The following is a 9,360-nucleotide window of genomic DNA, read 5'->3' as shown; positions in this document are numbered from 1 at the left end:
AGGTCCGTATTCCGAGACCAGCATTCTTCCCAGCATGCACTGCGGCTTCTTCTCATTTGCATATAACATTGTCACAAAATGCTCTTCAGTTTGGCCAAAATACTCTATATTAATGGGTTTTATTATTACAGGCATGACATATTAGGTAAAATATCACAGCAGGATACATTATTTTTAATTTATAAAAGTAATCTCTCCACAATGTAAGAACTTCTCTCCCGCGGGACCATAAATACCGCCGGGGCTGTCTGCAGTATCGTGCTTGCTTCGGCAGCACATATACTAAAATTGGAACGATACAGAGAAGATTAGCATGGCCCCTGCGCAAGGATGACACGCAAATTCGTGAGGCGTTCCATATTTTTGCACCGATTCTTCAATTAGAATTAAAAAAAAAATTCTAACATAACATTTTTTTCTCCTTATAGGTTTTAACTTGGAGTAATAATAATAATTGTCTCACGGTGCCACCACTAAAAGGTGTATTTTTTGTGCCATGTGACTACAGGCATACAGCAAATGTACCCGAGGCGCCATAACCACGTACAGTGTAACCCCCCCCAGAAGTTGTGGGATGACACTTTTGTCTGTGTGATTGTAACGTTGTTATAAGTGAGTGATTACAATATCGGAGTAAAAGGATCATTTAGGCGACTTTCACACGGGCGACCCCCTATTTTGTGTCTGCAATATTTGGTTGCCAGCAATGCTTTTTTTTTAGAATAATCTCCCATCGCAGTGCTGACGGCCACAATAAAATTGCGCGATAAAAAATGTACAATTTTTTATTGCGAAAATGAATAGGACTTTCCATTATCAAAATTGCATCGCAACACAATCTTGTTGCATTGCGAGGCGATAAAAAGGAGCGGCTCCATAGCGAAACCTGGGAGATAAAAAGAATGGCACATCGCAGAAAGATAGAGCAGCCGTTATTTTTTGTTCTCTCAACATCACATCAGTGAAAACATCACAGATGGGAAGGAAACCGTTGGTTTCATAATCTGCTTTTTTACTGACTATCGCATCAGGCGAAAATCGCACGATTTTCTTGCCTGTGTGAAACCACCCTTATTGCGGAAAACTGATGCCTTGTACGAAGACTCCAGTACCCTGTTGTACCGCCTCTAGCTTAGATACAAGATGTGATACAGGCGGGCATGGAGGCTCTAGTATCCTGTTGTACCGCCTCTAGCTTGGATACAAGATGTGATACAGGCAGGCATAGAGGCTCTAGTACCCTGTTGTACCGCCTCTAGCTTGGATACAAGATGTGATACAGACAGGCATGGAGGCTCTAGTACCCTGTTGTACCGCCTCTAGCTTGGATACAAGATGTGATACAGGCGGGCATAGAGGCTCTAGTACCCTGTTGTACCGCCTCTAGCTTGGATACAAGATGTGATACGGGCGGGCATGGAGGCTCTAGTACCCTGTTGTACCGCCTCTAGGTTGGATACAAGATGTGATACGGGCGGGCATGGAGGCTCTAGTACCCTGTTGTACCGCCTCTAGCTTGGATACAAGATGTGATACAGGTGGGCATGGAGGCTCTAGTACCCTGTTGTACCGCCTCTAGCTTGGATACAAGATGTGATATAGACAGGCATGGAGGCTCTAATACCCTGTTGCACCACCTCTAGCTTGGATACAAGATGTGATACAGACAGGCATGGAGGCTCTAGTACCCTGTTGTACCGTCTCTAGCTTGGATACAAGATGTGATACAGGCGGGCATGGGGGCTCTAGTACCCTGCTGTACCGCCTCTAGCTTGGATACAAGATGTGATACGGGCGGGCATAGAGGCTCTAGTACCCTGTTGTACCGCCTCTAGCTTGGATACAAGATGTGATACGGGCGGGCATGGAGGCTCTAGTACCCTGTTGTACTGCCTCTAGCTTGGATACAAGATGTGATACAGACAGGCATGGAGGCTCTAGTACCCTGTTGTACCACCTGTAGCTTGGATACAAGATGTGATACGGGCGGGCATGGAGGCTCTAGTACCCTGTTGTACCGCCTCTAGCTTGGATACAAGATGTGATACAGGCCGGCATGGAGGCTCTAGTACCCTGTTGTACCGCCTCTAGCTTGGATACAAGATGTGATACAGGTGGGCATGGAGGCTCTAGTACCCTGTTGTACCGCCTCTAGCTTGGATACAAGATGTGATACAGATAGGCATGGAGGCTCTAATACCCTGTTGTACCACCTCTAGCTTGGATACAAGATGTGATACAGACAGGCATGGAGGCTCTAGTACCCTGTTGTACTGCCTCTAGGTTGGATACAAGATGTGATACAGGCGGGCATGGAGGCTCTAGTACCCTGTTGTACCGCCTCTAGCTTGGATACAAGATGTGATACGGGCGGGCATGGAGGCTCTAGTACCCTGTTGTATTCTCTCTAGCTTGGATACAAGATGTGATACAGGCGGGCATGGAGGCTCTAGTACCCTGTTGTACCGCCTCTAGCTTGGATACAAGATGTGATACGGGCGGGCATGGAGGCTCTAGTACCCTGTTGTACCGCCTGTAGCTTGGACACAAGATGTGATCCGGTCAGGCATGGAGGCTCTAGTACCCTGTTGTACTGCCTCTAGCTTGGATACAAGATGTGATACAGGCGGGCATGGAGGCTCTAGTCCCCTGTTGTACCGCCTCTAGCTTGGATACAAGATGTGATACGGGCGGGCATGGAGGCTCTAGTACCCTGTTGTACCGCCTCTAGCTTGGATACAAGATGTGATACGGGCGGGCATGGAGGCTCTAGTACCCTGTTGCACTGCCTCTAGCTTGGATACCAGATGTGATACGGGTGGGCATGGAGGCTCTAGTACCCTGTTGCACTGCCTCTAGTTTGGATACAAGATGTGATACAGGTGGGCATGGAGGCTCTAGTACCCTGTTGTACCGCATCTAGCTTGGATACAAGATGTGATACGGGCGGGCATGGAGGCTCTAGTACCCTGTTGTACTGCCTCTAGCTTGGATACAAGATGTGATACGGGCGGGCATGAAGGCTCTAGTACCCTGTTGTACCGCCTCTAGCTTGGATACAAGATGTGATACAGACAGGCATGGAGGCTCTGGTACCCTGTTGTACCGCCTCTAGCTTGGATACAAGATGTGATACGGGCGGGCATGGAGGCTCTAGTACCCTATTGTACCGCCTCTAGCTTGGATACAAGATGTGATACAGGCGGGAATGGAGGCTCTAGTACCCTGTTGTACCGCCTCTAGCTTGGATACAAGATGTGATACGGGCGGGCATGGAGGCTCTAGTACCCTGTTGTACCGCCTCTAGCTTGGATACAAGATGTGATACAGGCGGGCATGGAGGCTCTAGTACCCTGTTGTACCGCCTCTAGCTTGGATACAAGATGTGATAAAGGTGGGCATGGAGGCTCTAGTATCCTGTTGTACCGCCTCTAGCTTGGATACAAGATGTGATACGGGCGGGCATGGAGGCTCTAGTACCCTGTTGTACTGCCTCTAGCTTGGATACAAGATGTGATACAGGCAGGCATGGAGGCTCTAGTACCCTGTTGTACCACCTGTAGCTTGGATACAAGATGTGATACAGGTGGGCATGGAGGCTCTAGTACCCTGTTGTACTGCCTCTAGCTTGGATACAAGATGTGATACAGACAGGCATGGAGGCTCTAGTACCCTGTTGTACCGCCTCTAGCTTGGATACAAGATGTGATACGGGCGGGCATGGAGGCTCTAGTACCCTGTTGTACCGCCTCTAGCTTGGATACAAGATGTGATACGGGCGGGCATGGAGGCTCTAGTACCCTGTTGTACCGTCTCTAGCTTGGATACTGTCGTAGAATTCCTTTGCGGAATCACGGCTTACTCAATTTGGAATGTTTACACCCTTCCATATTAATTCTGAATTGATAATGTGCATAAGAAGTTTCCACACTGACACGAGGTTCAGCATGCATAGCTTCCTCAATTCTAACTTTAATGATCGGCGTGTAGCCTGTTTTAAGAGTTTAACACATCCGCCCATCTGGGCAGGTCAAAGATTACATAGATACAACGTATTGTTTAATTATTGGATAAGCATCTTGCAATTCTTCCATCCTCCGGTCATCTGTGATTGGCCATCAGGTGGTGGATGAGATGAGTGGGTTGTCTTGGAGCCACGTGTGGTTCCTTCGATATGATTGGATGTTACATCATGAACTATAAATTGCACAAACCTCCCATGTTATTTGCATACGTTTCCAGTAAAGTTGCTGGGGAAATTTTCGCGGTAACTTGAAAGCGGAAGCTTGTCTCAGATTCGGTTCATTGTCTACTTCCTAGTTCCTTTAATCACCCATGCAACCGGACAAACAGATATATTTATATCTTGGTTGCGTGCTAAATTCCATCCAGCAGAGTTTATAAAACAGATATTTCATATAAGCGGAAGTACCTATTGCATAACTGTAAGAACATTATATTTGTAGCAAGACAGAAAGCAAATATGTATACAGAATGTTAAATTGACAACTGTCTACTGCCAAGGCCCACCGATCCATATAGATATATACTGGGCTTCCACCACAATACAAGATGTGATACGGGCGGGCATGGAGGCTCTAGTACCCTGTTGCACTGCCTCTAGCTTGGATACCAGATGTGGTACGGGTGGGCATGGAGGCTCTAGTACCCTGTTGTACTGCCTCTAGCTTGGATACAAGATGCGATACAGACAGGCATGGAGGCTCTAGTACCCTGTTGTACCACCTCTAGCTTGGATACAAGATGTGATACAGGCATTCATGGTGGCTCTAGTACCCTGTTGTACCACCTGTAGCTTGGATACAAGATGTGATACGGGTGGGCATGGAGGCTCTAGTACCCTGTTGCACTGCCTCTAGCTTGGATACAAGATGTGATACGGGTGGGCATGGAGGCTCTAGTACCCTGTTGCACTGCCTCTAGCTTGGATACCAGATGTGATACGGGTGGGCATGGAGGCTCTAGTACCCTGTTGCACTGCCTCTAGTTTGGATACAAGATGTGATACAGGCGGGCATGGAGGCTCTAGTACCCTGTTGTACCGCCTCTAGCTTGGATACAAGATGTGATACGGGCGGGCATGGAGGCTCTAGTACCCTGTTGTACCGCCTCTAGCTTGGATACAAGATGTGATACAGGTGGGCATGGAGGCTCTAGTACCCTGTTGTACCGCCTCTAGCTTGGATACAAGATGTGATACAGGTGGGCATGGATGCTCTAGTATCCTGTTGTACTGCCTCTAGCTTGGATACAAGATGTGATACGGGCGGGCATGGAGGCTCTAGTACCCTGTTGTACTGCCTCTAGCTTGGAAACAAGATGTGATACAGACAGGCATGGAGGCTCTAGTACCCTGTAGTACCACCTCTAGCTTGGATACAAGATGTGATACAGGCAGGCATGGAGGCTCTAGTACCCTGTTGTACCACCTCTAGCTTGGATACAAGATGTGATACAGGCAGGCATGGTGGCTCTAGTACCCTGTTGTACCACCTGTAGCTTGGATACAAGATGTGATACGGGTGGGCATGGAGGCTCTAGTACCCTGTTGCACTGCCTCTAGCTTGGATACCAGATGTGATACGGGCGGGCATGGAGGCTCTAGTTCCCTGTTGTACTGCCTCTAGCTTGGATACAAGATGTGATACAGACAGGCATGGAGGCTCTAGTACCCTGTTGTACCACCTGTAGTTTGGATACAAGATGTAATACAGGTGGGCATGGAGGCTCTAGTACCCTGTTGCACTGCCTCTAGCTTGGATACCAGATGTGATACGGGTGGGCATGGAGGCTCTAGTACCCTGTTCCCTGCCTCTAGTTTGTATACCAGATGTGATACTGGCGGGCATGGCGGCATACAGGTTCTGTATGGTATCCTGTGGCATATTGCTCCACATTTGCTATGTAACTGAACCTTTAGATCATGCAAAGTTGTAGGTTGTAGAAGTTGGTCTCCCAGATGGTCCCATACATGTTATCTTGGTGATAAATTTGACCTGGCAGCCATGGAAGTGTGACAATGTTGTGGGACATTCCTGTGACCCCCTTGTGTGTGCGGCCGAGCACACTTGTCAGCTGATAGGTAAGGGCACGCATCGCTGTACTCCGGCCAGGGCAGACCGGTGGGCAGAAGGCGCTGCACTGCTGCACGCCCAGCCCTAATGCTATAGCGCCACGTCCAGCAGCAGTAGGCGTGAGCCGGCAATCACGTCCTAATGTGACCGTCAGCCAGTGGTGCAGCAGTGAGCAGCTGCTCTCCTGATGGAAGCAGAGCGCTGCAGTCATCCGCAGTACATTCCACACCAGCTGCGCCTTCTGTGGTACAAGGTCCGTATTCCGAGACCAGCATTCTTCCCAGCATGCACTGCGGCTTCTTCTCATTTGCATATAACATTGTCACAAAATGCTCTTCAGTTTGGCCAAAATACTCTATATTAATGGGTTTTATTATTACAGGCATGACATATTAGGTAAAATATCACAGCAGGATACATTATTTTTAATTTATAAAAGTAATCTCTCCACAATGTAAGAACTTCTCTCCCGCGGGACCATAAATACCGCCGGGGCTGTCTGTAGTATTGTGCTTGCTTCGGCAGCACATATACTAAAATTGGAACGATACAGAGAAGATTAGCATGGCCCCTGCGCAAGGATGACACGCAAATTCGTGAGGCGTTCCATATTTTTGCACCGATTCTTCAATTAGAATTAAAAAAAAAAATTTTTTCTCCTTATAGGTTTTAACTTGGAGTAATAATAACAATTGTCTCACGGTGCCACCACTAAAAGGTGTATTTTTTGTGCCATGTGACTACAGGCATACAGCAAATGTACCCGAGGCGCCATAACCACGTACAGTGTAACCCCCCCCAGAAGTTGTGGGATGACACTTTTGTCTGTGTGATTGTAACGTTGTTATAAGTGAGTGATTACAATATCGGAGTAAAAGGATCATTTAGGCGACTTTCACACGGGCGACCCCCTATTTTGTGTCGGCAATATTTGGTTGCCAGCAATGCTTTTTTTTTAGAATAATCTCCCATCGCAGTGCTGACGGCCACAATAAAATTGCGCGATAAAAAATGTACAATTTTTTATTGCGAAAATGAATAGGACTTTCCATTATCAAAATTGCATCGCAACACAATCTTGTTGCATTGCGAGGCGATAAAAAGGAGCGGCTCCATAGCGAAACCTGGGAGATAAAAAGAATCGCACATCGCAGAAAGATAGAGCAGCCGTTATTTTTTGTTCTCTCAACATCACATCAGTGAAAACATCACAGATGGGAAGGAAACCTTTGGTTTCATAATCTGCTTTTTTACTGACTATCGCATCAGCCGAAAATCGCACGATTTTCTTGCCTGTGTGAAACCACCCTTATTGCGGAAAACTGATGCCTTGTACGAAGACTCCAGTACCCTGTTGTACCGCCTGTAGCTTGGATACAAGATGTGATACGGGTGGGCATGGAGGCTCTAGTACCCTGTTGCACTGCCTCTAGCTTGGATACAAGATGTGATACGGGTGGGCATGGAGGCTCTAGTACCCTGTTGCACTGCCTCTAGCTTGGATACCAGATGTGATACGGGTGGGCATGGAGGCTCTAGTACCCTGTTGCACTGCCTCTAGTTTGGATACAAGATGTGATACAGGCGGGCATGGAGGCTCTAGTACCCTGTTGTACCGCCTCTAGCTTGGATACAAGATGTGATACGGGCGGGCATGGAGGCTCTAGTACCCTGTTGTACCGCCTCTAGCTTGGATACAAGATGTGATACAGGTGGGCATGGAGGCTCTAGTACCCTGTTGTACCGCCTCTAGCTTGGATACAAGATGTGATACAGGTGGGCATGGATGCTCTAGTATCCTGTTGTACTGCCTCTAGCTTGGATACAAGATGTGATACGGCCGGGCATGGAGGCTCTAGTACCCTGTTGTACTGCCTCTAGCTTGGATACAAGATGTGATACAGACAGGCATGGAGGCTCTAGTACCCTGTAGTACCACCTCTAGCTTGGATACAAGATGTGATACAGGCAGGCATGGAGGCTCTAGTACCCTGTTGTACCACCTCTAGCTTGGATACAAGATGTGATACAGGCAGGCATGGTGGCTCTAGTACCCTGTTGTACCACCTGTAGCTTGGATACAAGATGTGATACGGGTGGGCATGGAGGCTCTAGTACCCTGTTGCACTGCCTCTAGCTTGGATACCAGATGTGATACGGGCGGGCATGGAGGCTCTAGTTCCCTGTTGTACTGCCTCTAGCTTAGATACAAGATGTGATACAGACAGGCATGGAGGCTCTAGTACCCTGTTGTACCACCTGTAGCTTGGATACAAGATGTAATACAGGTGGGCATGGAGGCTCTAGTACCCTGTTGCACTGCCTCTAGCTTGGATACCAGATGTGATACGGGTGGGCATGGAGGCTCTAGTACCCTGTTGCCCTGCCTCTAGTTTGTATACCAGATGTGATACTGGCGGGCATGGCGGCATACAGGTTCTGTATGGTATCCTGTGGCATATTGCTCCACATTTGCTATGTAACTGAACCTTTAGATCATGCAAAGTTGTAGGTTGTAGAAGTTGGTCTCCCAGATGGTCCCATACATGTTATCTTGGTGATAAATTTGACCTGGCAGCCACGGAAGTGTGACAATGTTGTGGGACATTCCTGTGACCCCCTTGTGTGTGCGGCCGAGCACACTTGTCAGCTGATAGGTAAGGGCACGCATCGCTGTACTCCGGCCAGGGCAGACCGGTGGGCAGAAGGCGCTGCACTGCTGCACGCCCAGCCCTAATGCTATAGCGCCACGTCCAGCAGCAGTAGGCGTGAGCCGGCAATCACGTCCTAATGTGACCGTCAGCCAGTGGTGCAGCAGTGAGCAGCTGCTCTCCTGATGGAAGCAGAGCGCTGCAGTCATCCGCAGTACATTCCACACCAGCTGCGCCTTCTGTGGTACAAGGTCCGTATTCCGAGACCAGCATTCTTCCCAGCATGCACTGCGGCTTCTTCTCATTTGCATATAACATTGTCACAAAATGCTCTTCAGTTTGGCCCAAATACTCTATATTAATGGGTTTTATTATTACAGGCATGACATATTAGGTAAAATATCACAGCAGGATACATTATTTTTAATTTATAAAAGTAATCTCTCCACAATGTAAGAACTTCTCTCCCGCGGGACCATAAATACCGCCGGGGCTGTCTGCAGTATCGTGCTTGCTTCGGCAGCACATATACTAAAATTGGAACGATACAGAGAAGATTAGCATGGCCCCTGCGCAAGGATGACACGCAAATTCGTGAGGCGTTCCATATTTTT

The 9,360-nt window shown here is 48.1% G+C and overlaps 3 non-coding genes across 3 annotated transcripts; all 3 read left to right on the top strand.

Moving 5' to 3' along the window:
- Positions 1 to 258: 258 nt before the first annotated feature.
- LOC136588952 (U6 spliceosomal RNA) lies at positions 259 to 365 on the top strand. The gene has a single exon (XR_010787739.1). It is a non-coding gene; the product is annotated as a U6 spliceosomal RNA (small nuclear RNA).
- A 6,239-nt stretch (positions 366 to 6,604) lies between these two features.
- LOC136588950 (U6 spliceosomal RNA) lies at positions 6,605 to 6,711 on the top strand. Its single transcript, XR_010787738.1, has one exon. It is a non-coding gene; the product is annotated as a U6 spliceosomal RNA (small nuclear RNA).
- A 2,542-nt stretch (positions 6,712 to 9,253) lies between these two features.
- Positions 9,254 to 9,360, top strand: LOC136588949 (U6 spliceosomal RNA). Its single transcript, XR_010787737.1, has one exon. It is a non-coding gene; the product is annotated as a U6 spliceosomal RNA (small nuclear RNA).

Source organism: Eleutherodactylus coqui, chromosome 13, assembly GCF_035609145.1.
Source record: "Eleutherodactylus coqui strain aEleCoq1 chromosome 13, aEleCoq1.hap1, whole genome shotgun sequence".
Taxonomy (NCBI): domain Eukaryota; kingdom Metazoa; phylum Chordata; class Amphibia; order Anura; family Eleutherodactylidae; genus Eleutherodactylus; species Eleutherodactylus coqui.
This window is presented reverse-complemented; position numbering and strand designations above follow the sequence as displayed.